This window comes from Ranitomeya imitator, chromosome 9 (assembly GCF_032444005.1).
Source record: "Ranitomeya imitator isolate aRanImi1 chromosome 9, aRanImi1.pri, whole genome shotgun sequence".
NCBI lineage: Eukaryota > Metazoa > Chordata > Amphibia > Anura > Dendrobatidae > Ranitomeya > Ranitomeya imitator.
Window position 1 is genome coordinate 6,870,373 of NC_091290.1, and position 21,641 is coordinate 6,892,013.

The 21,641-nt window shown below is 49.3% G+C and overlaps 1 long non-coding RNA gene across 2 annotated transcripts in view; it reads right to left on the reverse strand.

Annotated features, from left to right (window-relative positions):
- LOC138649713 (uncharacterized) overlaps window positions 1-21,630 on the reverse strand; it is a 37,149-nt gene extending 15,519 nt beyond the window's left edge. Inside the window, exons 1-3 of one of the 2 annotated variants that reach the window (XR_011315349.1) lie at window positions 21,553-21,630; window positions 21,404-21,462; window positions 16,879-16,963 (exon numbers count right to left, since the gene is read on the reverse strand). This is a non-coding gene — a long non-coding RNA (uncharacterized lncRNA). The remainder of the gene's footprint in view (window positions 1-16,878; window positions 16,964-21,403; window positions 21,463-21,552) is intronic. The other variant, XR_011315350.1, reaches the window with a different exon arrangement.
- Window positions 21,631-21,641: the final 11 nt, after the last annotated feature.

The window sequence follows — 21,641 nt, forward strand, 5'->3', positions numbered from 1 at the left end:
GTAAGTTTCATTATATTCATAAGAACAAATACAACATGCTGCACATTTTTTTATTTCGCTAAAAAGATAGACACTCTAACGAAAACAACAAAGACCTGATCACTGTATTTAAAGGGAACCTGTCACCCCCTTAAACGGGTGGTCCCATATAAAAGATTATTACTCTGTAGGCTTAGGGACACAAAAACAAATAAAAACAAAAACATTAAGGTCCTAGGTTGTGCGCACGTCTTTTAGACGCCAGCCTGCCCACATTGATTTTGATATAGGAAGGGTTTTCAGGAACACAACAGAGGTGTTTTTCCTGAAGCATCTTTTAAGAGTTTCTTTTTTTAACAGGCATTATTATAATTATTTTGGGTGTTAATAGTGAGCTTCTTGCTGACTTCTTTCAGACATTTTTCATCTTTGAAAACCTAAAACTGTTAAGGTACCTTCACACATAACGATATTGTTAACGATATCGTTGCTATTTGTGACGTAGCAACGATATCGTTAATGAAATCGTTCTGTGTGACAGCGACCAACGATCAGACCCCTGCTGGGAGATCGTTGGTCGCTGAACAAAGTCCAGAACTTTATTTCGTCGCTGGACTCCCTGGAGACATCGCTGGATCGGCGTGTGTGACACCGATCCAGCGATGTCTTCACTGGTAACCAGGGTAAACATCGGGTAACTAAGCGCAGGGCCGTGCTTAGTAACCCGATGTTTACCCTGGTTACCATGCTAAAAGTAAAAAAAATAAACACTAGATACTTACCTACCGCTGTCTGTCCTCCAGCGCTGTGCTCTGCACTCCTCCTGTACTGGCTGTGACGTCACTGCTCTGCTTTCCGGCTCACAGCCAGTACAGGAGGAGTGCAGAGAAGCAGAGCGCAGCGCTGGAGGACAGACAGCGGTAGGTAAGTATCTAGTGTTTGTTTTTTTTTTACTTTTAGGATGGTAACCAGGGTAAACATCGGGTTACTAAGCGCGGCCCTGCGCTTAGTTACCCGATGTTTACCCTGGTTACCGGCATCGTTGGTCGCTGGAGAGCGGTCTGTGTGACAGCTCTCCAGCGACCAACAGCGACGCTGCAGCGATCCGAATCGTTGTCGGTATCGCTGCAGCGTCGCTTAGTGTGAAGGGGCCTTTAGAAGAAGCTGAAAAAGAGTGAACTTATGTACAAGTCATTTTTACACTGCTGATCATTTTATTTTATTTTTTAGCATTTTTTCAGGGGTTTTCCAAACAAACTACGGTAATCCTGAAAAAGACACCGTGTGTACATAAGGTCACTCTATCGGTGTCCAGCGAGGCCTCTTTCCGCTGTTCTTGCCTCTGCTGAGACTCATCATGTCTACCGTGCTGTAATCTATCACCGAACTCGGAGAATTGTGACATCTACATCAGACATTGAGTTCAGTGACTGACTACAGCGCTGCAGACAACTTCACAGCTGCACCCAATCAACAAAGCTAAAGAGTTAGACTACGTGTGCCCACGTTGCAGATATGCTGCGGAAATGTCCACAGCATTTCCCCAACTCCCTGCTGTGGGTAAAACGCGTGCGGAATTCCACAAAACACAAGCGTTTTGCAAGCGTTTTTAGCTTGCAGAATGCTTGCGCTTTTCCAAGCGATTTGAAGCATCGCTTGGAAAAGTGATTGACAGGTTGGTCACACTTGTTCAGCATAGGCAGCATCAATAGTAAAAGATAGAATGTTCTTCTCACCTTCCAACGGCCCCCGATCTCCTCAGCGGCGCTCCCTCCCGGTACGTTCCGTTCCCAGGGATGCTTTGCGCGAAGGACCTTTGTGATGTCACAGTCGCGTGACCGCGACATCATCTCAGGTGATTCGCGCAATGCATCCCTGGGAACGGAAGCCGCCGCGTGCACCGCTGAGAGGCGGGAGGACTCCGGGGGCCATCAGAAGGTAACTACATCCCTATTTTTTTATTTTAATTCTTTTTTTTTTTACAGGAATATGGTACCCAGGGCCTGGATGAGAGTCTCCTCTCCTTCAGACCCGGGGTACCATCCGCACATGAAGCGCTCACTTTATGCATGGTGGGCATAGCCACATGCGTAAAGTGAGCATTTCAATGCAATCCAATGGCGGCGGAATAGTCGAGATTCCGCAGAAATAATGAACATGCTGCTGATTTGAATTGAAATAATGAACATGCTGCGGCAAAAACACATTAAAAAACACAATGTGGGCGCACAGCCTAAGGGTAAGTTCACACAGCACTTTTTTGCTGCGTTTTTTATCCTAGTCCAGGTGCGTTTTGCTTTGTTTTTTAGTGCCTTTTTTTTTTCTCTTTTTCCAGGCTAATGCCCTTGGATTTTCAGCAGCAAAATCGCAGCAAATAACGATACCTGCGTTTTTTTCATCACCCATTCAAGTCAATGGGTGAAAAAAAAAACGCAGCAAAAATGCTGAAAGAAGTGACACGCTCTATGTCCAAAAAACGCAGCGAAGCAGAAAATACTGATCACACAAAAAAACCAATGTGTGTGCAGGAGATATCTGAAATCTCATAGGCTTTGCTGGTACTGTAAAAAGCAGCTGAATATTAGCATAAAAAAAAGCGCAGCAAAAATACGCAGGAAAAAAGCCCTGTGTGAATGTACCCTAAAACTCAGTTGTTATTGACCTTTTTTTTTTTATACCCCGGAGATTATGAAGTAATTTTTAAAATGGGATAACCCTTTTAATTATCTACTTTTATTAACAAATTTGGGTCATTTTTTTACTATTATATTTTTGCTATAAACATTATAGATATATTATTCATTCTGCATATAAAAGTGCAAGTTTTTTTTTTAAAGGTACATGAGCATTTTTTGTGGTGCATTTAACTAAAGAATATATGCTTTTTTTTATGTCGGACTCCATCACTAAAAATGTGAAATGTATTGAATACACATTCATACACAAATGCATTGCAGACATGCACATTGTACTTATTTATATAGTGTATAGGTGTGCATTTGTATATACATTTAGGGTATGTGGCCTGTGGAATTTTCCGCACAGAATCTGCATCTCTTGGCACAAAACGCAGGCCAAAAGGCTTGCGGATTTCATGCGGAATTGATGCAGATTTCTTGCGGATTACTTGCGGATTGTCATGCGTTTTTTGATGTGCGGATTTGCCTTACTCAATGTATAGTCAATGGGTGCAGAAACGCTGCCTTTCTGCACAAAGAATTGACATGCTGCGCAAAAAAAAAAAACGCAGTGATTCCGCACTTTTTTTTTCCCACAGCATGTGCATAGCGTTTTTGTATTTCCTATCAACATTGTGCGCACAACGCACTGCGGATTTGAGGCAATTCCGCGCGTCCAACAACGCTGCGGAAACGCATCAAAATCCGCAACGTGGGCACATAGATGGATCTCGGGGCGGCAAGCGCTGTGAAGAAGACGGAGATCTCGTTTCACCACCACAGAACAGCAGTGGGGGGAGACATTGTGATTTCAGCAACTAGAAAGCAGAAGGGTATGTGAACACGACGCGGATTTTGCCGCAGCTGCGGATCCGCAGCAGTTTCCCATGCGTTTACAGTTCAATGTAAACCTATGGGAAACGAAATCCGCAGTGGACATGCTGTGGAAAAAAACGCGCGGAAACGCAGCGGTTTACATTCCGCAGCATGTCACTTCTTTCTGCGATTTCCGCAGCGGATTTACAGCGGCCCTTATGGAAAATCTCAGTTGTAAATCCGCAGTGGAAAACGCAAAAAAAAACCGCGGTAAATCCGTGATCAATCCGCAGCGGTTTTCCACTGCGGATTTATCAAATCCGCTGGAATCTGCTGCAGAAAAATCTGCAGTGGACCCAGAATATGTGTGCACATAGCCGAAGGGGTAGAGGGGGCAGGGAGAGTGCAGCTGTATGGGGCAAACAGGGAAAACTGCTTTTGTTGGGGTGGAGGACAGGAGAGACATAAACAGGAGGCTCCAGTACTCACTTCAGGCCACTGTGTTCCTCTGGAGCCTCCCCTCCCCCTCCTGACCGTGCCGACAGCAGAGCTCAGAGCCAGCAGTATGGGGGAGAGCCGCCATCTTGTAGTCTTCAGCAGTGGCTGCACAGCTCTCCTGGCCCGGCCGTGCTGGTGGCCGGGGCGCACTGCGGTGAGGCTCCAGGAGCATTAGCTAGTGTAGCTCAGGGAAATGGCTGTGCTGAGCCTCACTCCCCCCATCCTGGCCACAGACTCGGGGAGGGAGAGAGAGAAGGGAGAGAGAGAAGGGAGAGAGAGAAGGGAGAGAGAGAAGGGAGAGAGAGAAGGGAGAGAGAGGAGAGAGAGAAGGGAGAGAGAGAAGGGAGAGAGAGAAGGTAGAGAGAGAGAAGGGAGAGAGAGAAGGGAGAGAGAGAAGGGAGAGAGAGAGAAGGGAGAGAGAGAGAAGGGAGAGAGAGAAGGGAGAGAGAGAGAAGGGAGAGAGAGAAGGGAGAGAGAGAGAAGGGAGAGAGAGAGAAGGGAGAGAGAGAAGGGAGAGAGAGAGAAGGGAGAGAGAGAAGGGAGAGAGAGAGAAGGGAGAGAGAGAAGGGAGAGAGAGAAGGGAGAGAGAGAAGGGGGAGAGAGAGAAGGGAGAGAGAGAGAAGGGAGAGAGAGAGAAGGGAGAGAGAGAAGGGAGAGAGAGAAGGGAGAGAGAAGGGAGAGAGAGAAGGGAGAGAGAGAAGGGAGAGAGAGAAGGGAGAGAGAAGGGAGAGAGAGAAGGGAGAGAGAGAAGGGAGAGAGAGAGAAGGGAGAGAGAGAAGGGAGAGAGAAGGGAGAGAGAGAAGGGAGAGAGAGAAGGGAGAGAGAGAAGGGAGAGAGAGAAGGGAGAGAGAGAAGGGAGAGAGAGAGAAGGTAGAGAGAGAAGGTAGAGAGAGAGAAGGGAGAGAGAGAAGGGAGAGAGAGAAGGTAGAGAGAGAGAAGGGAGAGAGAGAAGGGAGAGAGAGAAGGGAGAGAGAGAGAAGGGAGAGAGAGAGAAGGGAGAGAGAGAGAAGGGAGAGAGAGAAGGGAGAGAGAGAGAAGGGAGAGAGAGAAGGGAGAGAGAGAGAAGGGAGAGAGAGAGAAGGGAGAGAGAGAAGGGAGAGAGAGAGAAGGGAGAGAGAGAAGGGAGAGAGAGAGAAGGGAGAGAGAGAGAAGGGAGAGAGAGAAGGGAGAGAGAGAAGGGGGAGAGAGAGAAGGGAGAGAGAGAGAAGGGAGAGAGAGAAGGGAGAGAGAGAAGGGAGAGAGAAGGGAGAGAGAGAAGGGAGAGAGAGAAGGGAGAGAGAAGGGAGAGAGAGAAGGGAGAGAGAGAAGGGAGAGAGAGAGAAGGGAGAGAGAGAAGGGAGAGAGAAGGGAGAGAGAAGGGAGAGAGAGAAGGGAGAGAGAGAGAAGGGAGAGAGAGAGAAGGGAGAGAGAGAAGGGAGAGAGAGAGAAGGGAGAGAGAGAAGGGAGAGAGAGAGAAGGGAGAGAGAGAGAAGGGAGAGAGAGAAGGGAGAGAGAGAAGGGAGAGAGAAGGGAGAGAGAAGGGAGAGAGAGAAGGGAGAGAGAGAAGGGAGAGAGAGAAGGGAGAGAGAGAGAAGGGAGAGAGAAGGGAGAGAGAGAGAAGGGAGAGAGAGAGAAGGGAGAGAGAAGGGAGAGAGAGAGAAGGGAGAGAGAGAAGGGAGAGAGAAGGGAGAGAGAGAAGGGAGAGAGAGAAGGGAGAGAGAAGGGAGAGAGAGAAGGGAGAGATCCTGCCCTACACTGTCCTCCCCTATGTTACACCACCAGGCAATGCAGGAGCTCAACTTCTCTCCACTCTTCTGTTGCGCGGCGAGGGGCGGGGCTTAAACATGCATGCAGGCAGGGGTGGGCCCCGTGCTGTCCAGAGATTGTGCCCCCCCCCCCGGTCATGTGATGTGGGGGGTGGTCATCATGTTATACCTGAACCTGATTATTCAAGAAAAATAGTTGCTGTGTGAAACTATAACCTGTCAAACATCCATTGATGTAGTCAATTTTCCCTTCAGTTAGGAAGAAAAACAAAACAAAAATAAAAACACTTTAAAGGGAACCTGTCACCCCGTTTTTTCAGATTGAGATATAAATACTGTTAAATAGGGCCTGCGCTGTGTGTTACTATAGTGTATGTAGTGTACCCTGATTCCCCACCTATGCTGCGAAATACATTACCAAAGTCGCCGTTTTCGCCTGTCAATCAGGCTGGTCAGGTCGGGTGGGCGTGGTGACATCGCTCTTTTCTTCCCCAGCTTTACGTTGGTGGCGTAGTAGTTTGCATCTCGGCTTTGGGAAAATGGCCGCCACGATCTCTAATGCGCACGCGCGGCATCCCGCGGCCATTTTCCTGAAGCCCCGTGCAGCAGAGCACTCGATCTGCGCACGCGCGGCATCCCGCGGCCATTTTCCTGAAGCCCCGTGCAGCAGAGCACTCGATCTGCGCACGCGCGGCATCCCGCGGCCATTTTCCTGAAGCCCCGTGCAGCAGAGCACTCGATCTGTGCACGCGCGGTGTGCTGTTCCATGTATAGTCCTCAGTTTCCATGTATGTTGTTATATTTTACTCTGCTGCCACCCAATGGCCTTTTTCTGTATGGCAGATTGTTTTTCATGTATTTCTTGTGGGCATGTCTTACATCCGGTTCAGGGGTCAAATCTTCTCTTCCTCTGGCAGCCATTTCCAGTTTACTTTCTGTTGTGAGAGGTCGTGCTTTTGAACTGGGCTTAGGAAGGCATCAGTCTTTCGACCACTCTCTCATGCTGCTCACACTTGCAGACACATTTGGTGCTACATCTTACTGTACCCTGTCTACCCTGCATTTCTGGAGAAGTTCTGTATTACCAGTTATACGCTGTATGTCCAGATCTACAAAATAAACAAGTCTGGATTACACAATCCCTGGAGTGCATCATCTCTCTGAACGCTGAGCAGCATTGGTCCTGTCTGCCTCATATCGAGGAAATACGAAGGTACGATTATCTCTCTCACAACTCTTATTAGGCCGGCGTCACACACAGCGTAAAACAATACGGTCCGTATATTACGGCCGTAATACGCTGAAAAGTCCCGAAAAAAGTGGTCCGTAGCTCCTCCGTAGGCAGGGTGTGTCAGCGTTTTTTGCGCATGGCATCCTCCGTATGTAATCCGTATGGCATCCGTACTGCGTGGTTTTCTCGCAGGCTAGCAAAACCAACATACCGCTATAGAAATGATCCATGTGTCCCAAAAAGAAAAGAAAATATATATATACTGTCTATATATATATATATATATATATATATGTGTCAGTAGACACATATATTAGAGAGAAAAGCCGGTAATTCAGTGCGGTGTACAGTAAAATCACACTGACAGCTTACAGTAGAATAGGTAGAATAAATGTGTACACATAGAATAGGTATATATATATATATATATGTCAGTGAGACACATATATGTATATATATTAATATTTATTCCAGCGCTAGACAGCTTGAAAGCCGGTAATTCAATTACCGGCTTTTTCCTTCTCCTTCCTAAAACCCGACATGATTTGAGACATGGTTTACATACAGTAAACCATGTCTTCTCTCCATTTTTTTTGCAGATTCCACACTACTAATGTCAGTAGAGTGTATCTGCAAAATTTGGCCGTTCTAGCTCTTAAAATAAAGGGTTAAATTGCGGAAAAAATTGGCGTGGGCTCCCGCGCAATTTTCTCCGCCAGAGTAGTAAAGCCAGTGACTGAGGGCAGATATTAATAGCCTGGAGAGGGTCCACGGTTATTGGCCCCCCCCTGGCTAAAAATATCTGCCCCCAGCCACCCCAGAAAAGGCACATCTGGAAGATGCGCCTATTCTGGCACTTGGCCACTCTCTTCCCATTCCCGTGTAGCGGTGGGATATGGGGTAATGAAGGGTTAATGCCACCTTGCTATTGTAAGGTGACATTAAGCCTAATTAATAATGGAGAGGCGTCAATTATGACACCTATCCATTATTAATCCAATACTAGTAAAGGGTTAAATAAAACACAAACACATTTTTTAAAATTATTTTAATGAAATAAAAACAATGGTTGTTGCAGTATTTTATTCAACGCCCAATCCAGTCACTGAAGACCCTCGTTCTGTGAGTAAAAAAACATAATAAACCAACAATATACTTACCCTCCGCAGATCTGTAACGTCCAACGATGTAAATCCTTCTGAAGGGGTTAAAACATTTTGCAGCAAGGAGCTGTGCTAATGCAGGCTGCTCCTCGCTGCAAAACCCCAGGGAATGAGGCTAAAAATAGATCAATGATCTATATTTAGCTTCATTTGCGGTGAGGCGCCCTCTGCTGGATGTTCATAGATCGTGGGAAATTACCTAGAAAGCTCCCAGGCTTTCTAGGCAAGTTCCCATGATCTATAAACATCCAGCAGAGGGCGCCTCACCGCAAATGAAGCTAAATATAGATCATTGATCTATTTTTAGCCTCATTCCCTGGGGTTTTGCAGCGAGGAGCAGCCTGCATTAGCACAGCTCCTTGCTGCAAAATGTTTTAACCCCTTCAGAAGGATTTACATCGTTGGACGTTACAGATCTGCGGAGGGTAAGTATATTGTTGGTTTATTATGTTTTTTTACTCACAGAACGAGGGTCTTCAGTGACTGGATTGGGCGTTGAATAAAATACTGCAACAACCATTGTTTTTATTTCATTAAAATAATTTTAAAAAATGTGTTTGTGTTTTATTTAACCCTTTACTAGTATTGGATTAATAATGGATAGGTGTCATAATTAACGCCTCTCCATTATTAATTAGGCTTAATGTCACCTTACAATAGCAAGGTGGCATTAACCCTGCTGTTCTGTTGGTCAAAAATGACCGACTTTGAACTTCAATATTCTTTAAAATATTCAAGATGCGGCTCTGAAACCCGTGGCCGACCGACCCATCCTCATTTAAGTCAATCAACCACAAGTTTCAGAACCGCATCTTGAACACCCCAAAAAATACCAAAGTTCAAAATAGGTCTCCCCAGACCGAACAGAACAGCAGGGTTAACCCTTCATTACCCCATATCCCACCGCTACACGGGAATGGGAAGAGAGTGGCCAAGTGCCAGAATAGGCGCATCTTCCAGATGTGCCTTTTCTGGGGTGGCTGGGGGCAGATATTTTTAGCCAGGGGGGGGCCAATAACCGTGGACCCTCTCCAGGCTATTAATATCTGCCCTCAGTCACTGGCTTTACTACTCTGGCGGAGAAAATTGCGCGGGAGCCCACGCCAATTTTTTCCGCAATTTAACCCTTTATTTTAAGAGCTAGAACGGCCAAATTTTGCAGATACACACTACTGACATTAGTAGTGTGGAATCTGCAAAAAAAATGGAGAGAAGACATGGTTTACTGTATGTAAACCATGTCTCAAATCATGTCGGGTTTTAGGAAGGAGAAGGAAAAAGCCGGTAATTGAATTACCGGCTTTCAAGCTGTATAGCGCTGGAATAAATATTAATATATATACATATATGTGTCTCACTGACATATATATATATATATACCTATTCTATGTGTACACATTTATTCTACCTATTCTTCTGTAAGCTGTCAGTGATTTTACTGTACACCGCACTGAATTACCGGCTTTTCTCTCTAACAGCGCTGCGTATTTCTCGCAAGTCACACTGCTTGTCCGTGTGTAATCCGTATTTTTCACGCTTCCATAGACTTTCATTGGCGTATTTCTTGCGCAGTACGGTGACAAACGCAGCATGCTGCGATTTTGTACGGCCGTAGAAAGCCGTATAATACTGATCAGTAAAATACGGCAAATAGGAGCAGGGGCATAGAGAATAATTGTGCCGTATTTTTTGCGAGTTTTACGGACGTAGATTCTGCGCTCTTACGTCTGTAAAACTCGCATGTGTGACGGCGGCCTTAGTCTGCGACACCTCCATTCGCCTCATGTGGGGACAGAACAGTCTAAAGACTGCCTTGAAGCCCGGCCAGAATCACCCTTATATCCCTATCCATGTGCCCACGCTCTGCCTGCTCACATACTGCAGCCCTGCTCTGCTAAGAAATCTCCTGCAGCATCACCTCAGACTGCATTGTACATAAAGACTCTCTGTGTATTATACCGCACTGCTGCAGATCGTCGGACCGCAGAACCCCACAATTCTCCAACAACACCTTAGGGAATCTTATCAGGGGGTCGCAACTAAGCTGCACCGCAATTTCCAGCCCCCAATTTAAAGGTTCAGTTTCTTAAAGGGACAGCGCACCTTAAATCAAAATGGCCGAAAAGGACCTTCCACAGTTCCCCAATGCTGAAACAGAGCAAATACAACCTGATACTGTCCATTATGAAGACCAGGAAGCAGAGCCCGCTTCCACAGCAGACCCAGATGCACGACCAGTACGTTCCATCAAGCCAACATTAAAGGTCCTCGAGAATTACTGTTCCACAAGGGATGAGTTCAATGACAACTTGGACGACCTATGGGAACGAGTCGCCTCCCTTATGTCAAGCGTCCAACGCCATAAAAATGATGCAGCGGGTTTACAGGACACTATAAGACAGCTAGACGTGGCCCACGGTAGATACAAGAGACTGTCCACAAAGTATGCTGCCTTCCTAAAAGAATCTAAAATCGACGAAGCCCTATCAGAGTTAAGCAAGGCAGATTCCACAGACAGAGAAAGGGACGCCGCCGTGCAAGACGCCAAAGATAAAGCGGAGCTTCGTATCACCCATCTGCAAGAAACTAGATCGCACAGGTCAGCCTCGTCTAAACACTCTGCTCGGTCATACAAATCATCCTGCTCAAGAACTTCAGCCCTCAGCGACAGAATCCTAGAGGCCCGTTTAAATGCAGAGCGGTCCAAACTAAGACGTTCATACACCGAAAAGAAAGCAGAAGCAGAGGCTCGAGCAAAGATTCTTCAAACAGAAGCAGAAGCGAAGAGAGCAGAAGCAGAGGCTCGAGCAAAGATTCTTCAAACAGAAGCAGAAGCGAAGAGAGCAGAAGCAGAGGCTCAAGCAAGGATTCTTCAAACAGAAATGGAGGAAGAAATTGCATTAGCCGAAGTAAAAATACTCGAGCAAGCATTGAAGCAAAACCTCGACCCAATTTGCCTGCCACCACAGGAAGAAGACGACCCAGCTGTTCGTACCAGAGACTACGTGCAGAAACAGATACCTGCAGCGCACACCTTCTCCAGTGACGTTCAACCCAACATTGCGGAAATGTCCAAGTCAGCCCAACCTATGGTGCCAGTATCGCCCACAGCCCCTACAGAGACCCAAGACCAACGCCGTGATGTACCCCCTCAGGAGCAATCATCATCGCAAGACGACCACAAGGCACACTCCAGCCCGCCTCCACAGTTCAAGCAGCAGTCATCGGAATCTCTAGAGGTTAAACCACAGCTCAACCCTGCAGCGACATCATTCTACCCGGGAACAATTCACCCTTCCACGCCACACAGCTTATACGCCCGAGGGGCACCACAAGCTAATATGGTAACAAGGAGTGAAGGATCAGACATGTCCGAGTTTGCCAGGTTCATGGTGAGCAGGGAGCTAATCAGCACTAGCCTCTCAAAATTCGACGACCGTGCAGAGAACTACAGAGCCTGGAAAGCAACCTTCAAGGCCGCCATTGCTGATCTCAACCTATCCGCGGAGCAGGAGCTCGACCTCATGGTAAAATGGTTGGGTCCTGAATCCACAAACCGTATCAAGAGTCTTAGGACCGTCTATGTGGGGCAAGCTGAAGCAGGTCTCGCTGCGGCCTGGCAGAGACTTGAAAGAACCTACGGCAGCGCTGAAGCCATAGAAAAGTTCCTATTCAAGAGACTGCAGAACGTTCCAAGGATCAACCTTAAGGAAGCCCACAAGCTTCTGGACTTAAGTGATCTGCTTATGGAGCTGGAACTTGCTAAAAGAGACCCTCGTCTGTCAGGACTGTGCTACCTGGACACTGCCCATGGGGTGAACCCAATCGTCTCAAAGCTGCCACACAGTCTGCAAGAGAAGTGGGCAGTGTGCGTCTCCAGGTATAAAAGGTCACATGACGTCACCTTTCCTCCGTTCATTCAGTTCTGCAAGTTCATTGACGAACAAGCCCAAATGAGGAACGACCCTAGCCTCGACTTCCTGGAGTCTAACACTGCAGCTCCAGCAACACCTTCATCAAGGTATGAAAGCGTCGCACATAGACGCAAGGACTCAAGGAACAGTGTAAGCGTCAGAAAGGCTAACCTGCCATCACCTGCAGTACCTGCCGACAAGCAGTACACTATTCCGTCGAGGGATAAGTCTTTCAATCGTGAGTGTCCCATTCACAAAAAACCACACTCACTGAACAAATGTAGAGGCTTCAGGTCCAAAACCATGCAGGAGCGCAAGAAAATCCTCAACGAACTTGGGGTATGTTTCAAGTGCTGCGCTTCATCAGAACACATGGCCAAGGACTGTAAATCTGCCATTAAGTGTGAAGAGTGTCATAGCGACAGACACCCATCAGCCTTGCACCCAGGCTCAGCCACCAGCGATCCAGCAGTCGCAGTTACCTCTGGTCCCGCTACAAACCATGGCGGGGAGCCACAGAATCACGCCAAGTCCACCACAGCTGTGTCCTGCTCATGCTCAGAGGTATGTGGGGAGAATCAAAGTGCAAAATGCTGTGCCAGGATATGCCTAATCAGAGTCTATCCAGAAGGGCAACCAGAGAAGGCTGTAAAAATGTATGCCATCATTGACGATCAGAGCAATCGATCCCTAGCTGGACCTAAGTTCTTTGAAGCCTTTAGAATCAAGGGACCAGCAACGCCCTACACTCTGAATACTTGCTCGGGGCGCATAGAGACTAGCGGCAGAAGAGCACAAGGTTTCATCGCTTCTCCTGTCAATGAAGACGTAGAAATACCCCTACCTACGCTAATTGAATGCGATCAAATACCAGACCAAAGGGATGAGATCCCTACCCCGGAAGCTGCTTTCCACCAACCACACTTAAGGCACCTAGCCAGCGTTATCCCACCTTTGGACACAGATGCTGAAATCCTACTTCTGCTCGGCAGAGACAATTTGAGGATACATAAGGTCCGCCAACAGTGTAATGGTCCTGACTACGCCCCCTACGCCCAGAGACTTGACTTGGGGTGGGTAGTCATAGGAAATGTATGCTTGGACCAAACAGGAGTCCACTCCTTTAAGACGTACGTACGCCGAGACGGGCGCACTACCTTCTGCAAACCATGTCCTCATCACTATGAGGTGAAGGAAAAGCTTCCAGATTCCGTAGAGCTGCCTGATGTTATCCCTTCTCCCTATGCAGACGACTTGGGAAAATTGGTGTTTCATACCACTAAGGATGACAACAAAGTAGCCCCATCTATGGAAGACAAGGAATTTGTCAGGATAATGGACAATGAGTTCCTTAAGGACGAAACCAATCACTGGGTTTTCCCCTTACCCTTCCGAGCTACCAGGGTAAGGCTCCCGAACAATCGTGAACAAGCCTTGTCCAGATTTAACTCTCTCCAGCGCACGCTAAGCAATAAACCGGAGATGAAAGAACACATTGTCACCTTTATGGGCAAAATATTCCATAACAACCATGCGGAGCCAGCGTCTCCCTTAAAGGAAAATGAGGAGTGCTGGTACCTACCCTCATTTGGAGTATATCACCCGAAGAAACCTAAACAAATTAGAGTTGTCTTTGATTCAAGCGCCAAACATCAAGGCGTATCTCTCAATGATGTCCTCCTCACAGGTTCTAATCTGACAAACAACTTAGTAGGAGTGTTGATGAGGTTCAGGAAAGAGCCCATTGCCATCACCGCCGACATTGAACAGATGTTCCACTGTTTCATAGTCCGAGAGGACCACAGGAATTTCCTCAGGTTCCTGTGGTACAAGGACAATGACCCCAGCAAAGAGATGGTGGAGTATCGCATGCGGGTGCACGTATTCGGGAACAGCCCTTCACCCGCTGTGGCAACATATGGCCTGCGGAGAACCGCACAAGAAGGAGAGTCCGAGTATGGAACAGACGCCAGAGACTTTGTAGAGAAAGACTTCTACGTAGATGATGGACTAAAATCTCTACCTACAGAAGAAGCTGCAATCGACCTACTCAAAAGGACCCAACATATGCTGTACCGAGCTAAGCTTAGACTGCACAAAATTGCTTCAAACAGCCCGGCTGTCATGAGAGCCTTTGAGTCAAGCGACCACGCACCTGGATTCAAGGACATAGACCTGGGACCAGACCGTCCGCCTGTGCAGAGAAGCTTAGGCCTGAGGTGGAACCTGTCAGCCGACACCTTCGGATTCCAAATCAACTGTGCAGACAAACCATTCACTAAACGTGGTGTCCTGTCAGTGGTAAATAGCCTGTATGACCCACTGGGATTCGTAGCACCAATTACCATACAAGGTAAATCCCTTCTGAGACAGCTGTCCGAAACTGTCAAGGACTGGGATACCCCTCTACCTCCTGATAAGGAACCAAAATGGGAAACCTGGAAGCAGTCTTTGTGTGCCTTGGATAAAATCCATATACCAAGATGCTACGCTGGAATCTCACTTGCTGCTAGCACCAGGACGGAACTCCATGTGTTCTCGGATGCATCCACGGAGGCCATTGCAGCTGTTGTCTACCTGAAGGTAACGGGATCTGACAATCAAGATCATGTTGGGTTCGTTTTCGGCAAAGCTAAGTTGGCTCCCAAGCCTGACCACACTATTCCCAGGCTGGAACTCTGTGGGGCTGTGCTTGCAGTAGAACTCGCAGACTTTATTCAGCATGAGCTGGACACTCACATAGATGACGTACAATACTACAGTGACAGTAAAGTTGTCTTAGGTTACATCTACAACCAAACAAGGCGCTTCTACGTGTACGTCAGTAACCGCATTGAGAGAATAAGAAGGTCTTCCAAACCTGAACAGTGGCACTATATCCCATCTGAACTTAATCCAGCCGACCATGCCACTAGACCTATGTCTATAAATTCCTTTGCTAACTCTTCTTGGCTTTCAGGTCCAAAGTTTCTGCTGGAACAGAAGGGAAGTGAATGTGTTCAGGAAGTCTTCAGCATCCAGGATCCGGACGATGATCCAGAAGTCCGCTCCGAGGTCAGTGCTCTGGCCACGAACGCTAAACGAACCTCCACCCTCGGTTGTCAGCGCTTCAAACGCTTCTCCAATTGGATGAAACTCATTAAGACTATTGCAAGGTTAGTCCACATTGCGAGATCTTATCACAAGCCACATGGAGACAAAGACTGTCATGGTTGGCACGTCTGCCAAAAAATACTCACTATCGAGGACATTCCGGTAGGATAAACTACCAACAGAACACTGCACTACTATTTGTCCATTGGATTACAGTGGGTCAGAGATAGTTTGGCCTAGTGCGGCTTCTCTGATCCGAAGATGGGTTTTCCATTGGATTATCTCAGGAACTGACTTAATGTCTTGTTTAAAGTTATTATTGCATTACATGCATGTTTGGTTTCACTTTCTAGGTTGTTGGACTTTTTAAGGACATTGATATAGTGAAATCCCTTTCGGAATTTCAGACGGGGAGTGTGCTGTTCCATGTATATTCCTCAGTTTCCATGTATGTTGTTATATTTTACTCTGCTGCCACCCAATGGCCTTTTTCTGTATGGCAGCTTGTTTTTCATGTATTTCTTGTGGGCATGTCTTACATCCGGTTCAGGGGTCAAATCTTCTCTTCCTCTGGCAGCCATTTCCAGTTTACTTTCTGTTGTGAGAGGACGTGCTTTTGAACTGGGCTTAGGAAGGCATCAGTCTTTCGACCACTCTCTCATGCTGCTCACACTTGCAGACACATTTGGTGCTACATCTTACTGTACCTTGTCTACACCTGCATTTCTGGAGAAGTTCTGTATTACCAGTTATACGCTGTATGTCCAGATCTACAAAATAAACAAGTCTGGATTACACAATCCCTGGAGTGCATCATCTCTCTGGACGCTGAGCAGCATTGGTCCTGTCTGCCTCATATCGAGGAAATACGAAGGTACGATTATCTCTCTCACAACTCTTATTAGTCTGCGACACCTTCATTCGCCTCATGTGGGGACAGAACACGCGGCCCCAGGAAGATGGCCGCCCCCACCGATGACAGGGGCAATAGCGCAGAACGCGCGCTTTTGCTTCTCGTGCGCGCAGGGGATTCGGAACTCTGGACATGCACACACCACTACGCCACCAACGGAAAGCTGGGGAAGAAAAGAGCGATGTCACCACGCCCACCTGACCAGACCAGCCTGATTGACAGGCGAAAACGGCGACTTTGGTAATGTATTGCGCAGCATAGGTGGGGAATCAGGGTACACTACATACACTATAGTAACGCACAGCGCAGGCAATATTTAACAGTATTTATATCTCAATCTCAAAAAACGGGGTGACAGGTTCCCTTTAAACCATAGCTTTGTACAGTCCAATTTTAACCACAGTGATCAAATTATATCACATACAATGAACAAATGCCAGACCACATATTACCACCAGTGACCGAATAATATCACATACAAGGAACAAATACCACCGCACCATGTCAAGACCACATATTACCACCACTTAGTGACCAAATAGCACATACAAGGGACAAATACCACAACACCATTTCCAGACCACATATTACCACCACATAGTGACTGAATACTACAATACTGATCAGTAATAAAAAAATAAAAAACAAAATACTGTCACCATAAGTGCCAGTATTCACAGGAGATCTGTACTTAGTAAGCAGTGTCTGTGTAGAGGTTATACAGCGATCACTGGTGACATTGTACACAGGAGCTCTGTATATAATGTATAGGTAATACAGCGATCACTGGCGACATTATACACAGGAGCTCTGTATATAGTGTCAGTGTATAGGTAACACTGACTCACCAGTGACGTCTCTAGGTGAAGTCCTTCATCTGTCATGAAGCACAGACCGCCATCATTTATTCCAGCCAGGGCTTGTTTGTTGTTTCTGCAGGAAATAACACAGTTATCTCGAGCTTCGCTTGCAGAACATATTACTTAATTTTTCCCAATTTCAACATTACACCACATGAAGAAAAAAGGCGATATAGTGTCACTCTGCACAGTAACAGGACCGCCCCCCCATTTAAATCAGTATACTCAAAAAATAAAATAAATACATCACTGCAGTAATAATATCCCTTAATTAGCCCCTACGGAAATAATATTCCCCATCCTGGCCCCGTGTATCTCATTCCTGGCTCCTGCAATATGTTCGCGCATCCTGCCCTCTTGAGTATCCATTCTACCCCATATGATTTCCCCATCCTGCCCCATATGTCTCCATCCTGTCCCATGACAGTGTGTTCAACAATCTGCCCCAGTGTGGCCAGCATATTACCCCCAGTGTGTCCAGCATATTACCTCCACACAGTGTATCCAGCATTGCCCAGTTTGTCCAGCAATCATCTGCCCCAGACTGTGTCCTCCTGCATTGCCCCCCCAGTGTCTCCTGCATTGCCCCCCCAGTGTCTCCTGCATTGTCCCCCCAGTGTCTCCTGCATTGCCCCCCCGTGTCTCCTGCATTGCCCCAGTGTGTCCAGCAAATGCAATCATCTGCCCCAGTCCCCAGACTATGTCCTCCAGCATTGCCCCCCCAGTGTCTCCTGCATTGCCCCCCCAGTGTCTCCTGCATTGCCCCCCCAGTGTTTCCTGCATTGCCCCCCCCAGTGTCTCCTGCATTGCCCCCCCAGTGTCTCCTGCATTGCCCCCCCCAGTGTCTCCTGCATTGCCCCCCCAGTGTCTCCTGCATTGTCCCCCCCAGTGTCTCCTGCCTTGCCCCCCCAGTGTCTCCTGCATTGCCCCCAATGTCTCCTGCATTGCCCCACCCAGTGTCTCCTGCATTGCCCCCCCAGTGTCTCCTGCCTTGCCCCCCCAGTGTCTCCTGCATTGCCCCCAATGTCTCCTGCATTGCCCCCCCCAGTGTCTCCTGCATTGCCCCCCCCCCCAGTGTCTCCTGCATTGCCCCCCCGTGTCTCCTGAATTGCCCCCCCAGTGTCTCCTGAATTGCCCCCAATGTCTCCTGCATTGCCCCCCCAGTGTCTCCTGCATTGCCCCCCCCAGTGTCTCCTGCATTGCCCCCCCCCAGTGTCTCCTGCCTTGCCCCCCCAGTGTCTCCTGCATTGCCCCCCAGTGTCTCCTGCATTGCCCCCCAGTGTCTCCTGCATTGCCCCCCCCCCAGTGTCTCCTGCATTGCCCCCCAGTGTCTCCTGCATTGCCCCCCAGTGTCTCCTGCATTGCCCCCCCCCAGTGTCTCCTGCATTGCCCCCCCCCCAGGCCCCCAGTGTGTCCAGCAAATGCAATCATTTGAGGCCCCCAGTCCCCAGACTGTGTCCTCCTCCAGCATCATTGCCCCAGTGTGTCCAGATTCAATCAGACTGCCCCAGACTGTGTCCTGCTCCCAGCATTGCCCCCAGTGTGTACAGCAACCTGCCTCCCAGCCCCAGTGTCCGACTCCTCCGCTCCACCGTTATAAAAAAAAAAAAAAAAAAATTCTCCTCACCTTACCAGCGATCCAGGCGGTGAGCTCCCTCCAGCAGCGCGCACTCGCCAGCGACTGACAATGATGTCAGACGCCAGCGACATGTGCGCTGCGGCCGACGGCTGTTGTTAACTATTGCCGTGCGGGCGCGCCCGCACGGTCGGCAATAGGAAACCGCCACAGGCAGCGCTGCTAGAGGCCCGGGGAGCAGATGAGAAGGGGCCCGATGCGGGCACCCTCTCTCTGCCCACCGGGTCCGGGGGGGGCTCCCGGAACGGCATGGCAGGCAGGCAGTGAGTCAGTGACGGCATGGCAGGGGCATGGCCGCAGGCCCGCACGGCACATAAATCAGGACTCAGTCAGGAGGTTATAACGCGGCGGCACCACCAGTCTGACAGGGGCGGGCGGACGGCTGGTGGGTCACGGCACGGGTGCCACTGTCTGTCACTGTGTCACTCACTGACTCTCTGGACTAGTCTCTGCACAGTGCGAGTAATTCCCTGATGATGGCGGTGGCCGGCGGGCAATCTGTGCGGTAGCCCAGGGCCCCCCCACACCACTGGGCCCTGGGCTACCGCCCAGATTGACCCTCTTATAATCCGCCCCTGCATGCAGGGATATTGAGAAGAGAAAGACTGTCAGAGTCAGGGGCCCTCCGGAGGATCCACCGATTTCCCGGTGGGCCAGTCCGAGCCTGTGCCTCTGCAGTACCCCCGCCAGCTCCTGAGTGTCTGCAGTCCTGTGTCTCTACAGTCCTGTGTCTCTGCAGTACCCCCGCCAGTCCCTGAGTGTCTGCAGTCCGCTGTCTCTACAGTCCTGTGTCTCTGCAGTACCTCCGCCAGTCCCTGAGTGTCTGCAGTCCTGTGTCTCTACAGTCCTGTGTCTCTGCAGTACCCCCGCCAGTCCCTGTGTTTCCACAGTCCTGTGTCTCTGCAGTACCTCCGCCAGTCCCTGAGTATCTGCAGTCCGGTATCTGTACAGTCCTGTCTCTGCAGTACTCCCGCCAGTCCCTGTGTTTCCACAGTCCTGTGTCTCTGCAGTACCTCCGCCAGTCCCTGAGTGTCTGCAATCCGGTGTCTGTACAGTCCTGTGTCTCTGCAGGACCCCCGCCAGTCCCTGAGTATCTGAAGTCCGGTGTCTCTACAGTCCTGTGTCTCTGCAGTACCCCCGCCAGTCCCTGAGTGTCTGCAGTCCTGTGTCTCTACAGTCCTGTGTCTCTGCAGTACCCCCGCCAGTCCCTGAGTGTCTGCAGTCCGGTGTCTCTACAGTCCTGTGTCTCTGCAGTACCTCCGCCAGTCCCTGAGTGTCTGCAGTCCTGTGTCTCTGCAGTACCCTCACCAGTCCCTGAGTGTCTGCAGTCCTGTGTCTCTACAGTCCTGTGTCTCTGCAGTACTCCCGCCAGTCCCTGTGTTTCCACAGTCCTGTGTCTCTGCAGTACCTCCGCCAGTCCCTGAGTATCTGCAGTCCGGTATCTGTACAGTCCTGTCTCTGCAGTACTCCCGCCAGCTCCTGTGTTTCCACAGTCCTGTGTCTCTGCAGTACCCCCGCCAGTCCCTGAGTATCTGCAATCCGGTGTCTGTACAGTCCTGTGTCTCTACAGTACCTCCGCCAGTCCCTGAGTATCTGCAGTCCTGTGTCTCTATAGTCCTGTCTCTCTGCAGTACTCCCGCCAGTCCCTGAGTATCTGCAGTACCCCCGCCAGTCCCTGAGTATCTGCAGTACCCCCGCCAATTCCTGTGTCTCTACAGTCCTGAGTCTCTGCAGTACCCCCGCCAGTCCCTGTGTTTCCACAGTCCTGTGTCTCTGCAGTACCCCCGCCAGTCCCTGAGTATCTGCAGTACCCCCGCCAATTCCTGTGTCTCTACAGTCCTGAGTCTCTGCAGTACCCCCGCCAGTCCCTGTGTTTCCACAGTCCTGTGTCTCTGCAGTACCCCCGCCAGTCCCTGAGTATCTGCAGTACCCCCGCCAGTCCCTGAGTATCTGCAGTACCCCCACCAATTCCTGTGTCTCTACAGTCCTGAGTCTCTGCAGTACCCCCGCCAGTCCCTGTGTTTCCACAGTCCTGTCTCTCTGCAGTACTCCCGCCAGTCCCTGAGTATCTGCAGTACTCCCGCCAGTCCCTGAGTATCTGCAGTACTCCCGCCAGTCCCTGAGTATCTGCAGTACCCCCGCCAGTCCCTGAGTATCTGCAGTACCCCCGCCAGTCCCTGAGTATCTGCAGTACCCCCGCCAATTCCTGTGTCTCTACAGTCCTGAGTCTCTGCAGTACCCCCGCCAGTCCCTGTGTTTCCACAGTCCTGTGTCTCTGCAGTACCCCCGCCAGTCCCTGAGTATCTGCAGTACCCCCGCCAGTCCCTGAGTATCTGCAGTACCCCCGCCAATTCCTGTGTCTCTACAGTCCTGAGTCTCTGCAGTACCCCCGCCAGTCCCTGTGTTTCCACAGTCCTGTCTCTCTGCAGTACTCCCGCCAGTCCCTGAGTATCTGCAGTACTCCCGCCAGTCCCTGAGTATCTGCAGTACCCCCGCCAGTCCCTGAGTATCTGCAGTCTGGTGTCTCTACAGTCCTGTGTCTGCAGTACCTCCGCCAGCTCCTGTGTTTCCACAGTCCTGTGTCTCTGCCGCTACCGCCAGTCTAGTGTCTCTTTTCTGCCCTGCTTCCCCAGCTTCCGTGGTGATAGTCCCTCTCGGGCCTGCCCCTAACTCTCCCTGTATAGGGGGCGGTCTATCTGGTCAGCTCGTACGTGAGGGGATCGTCATCGCGGTCCAGTGGGTCCACTTCTTGTTTTCTGTCTTAGAATCGTCACAGGCGCTAAGCAATATACTGTAAGCATATAAGAAAAAGGTCAACTCAAATAAGTTAGGGGTAATAGGACCCATAGGAAATACTTTTGTCTCTAAACAACTAACCTGCGTCACTGTAGATAGGAATGTGCGTATAGTGGTCCGGGATAACCGGATCCAGCGGTCTGTAAGGAAATGTTATCATATAGTGACCACTTAAAAGCACGTGGGTATAAGGCAATAACGATCAAAATCCTGTAGGAATAGCAGCTTACCGGTGGAGATTAGTGGCGTGGAGGCTGCACATCTAATGCGGTGTCTGCCGCTGGTTAGATGGAGGCAATATTCTCCATGTGTCTAATTA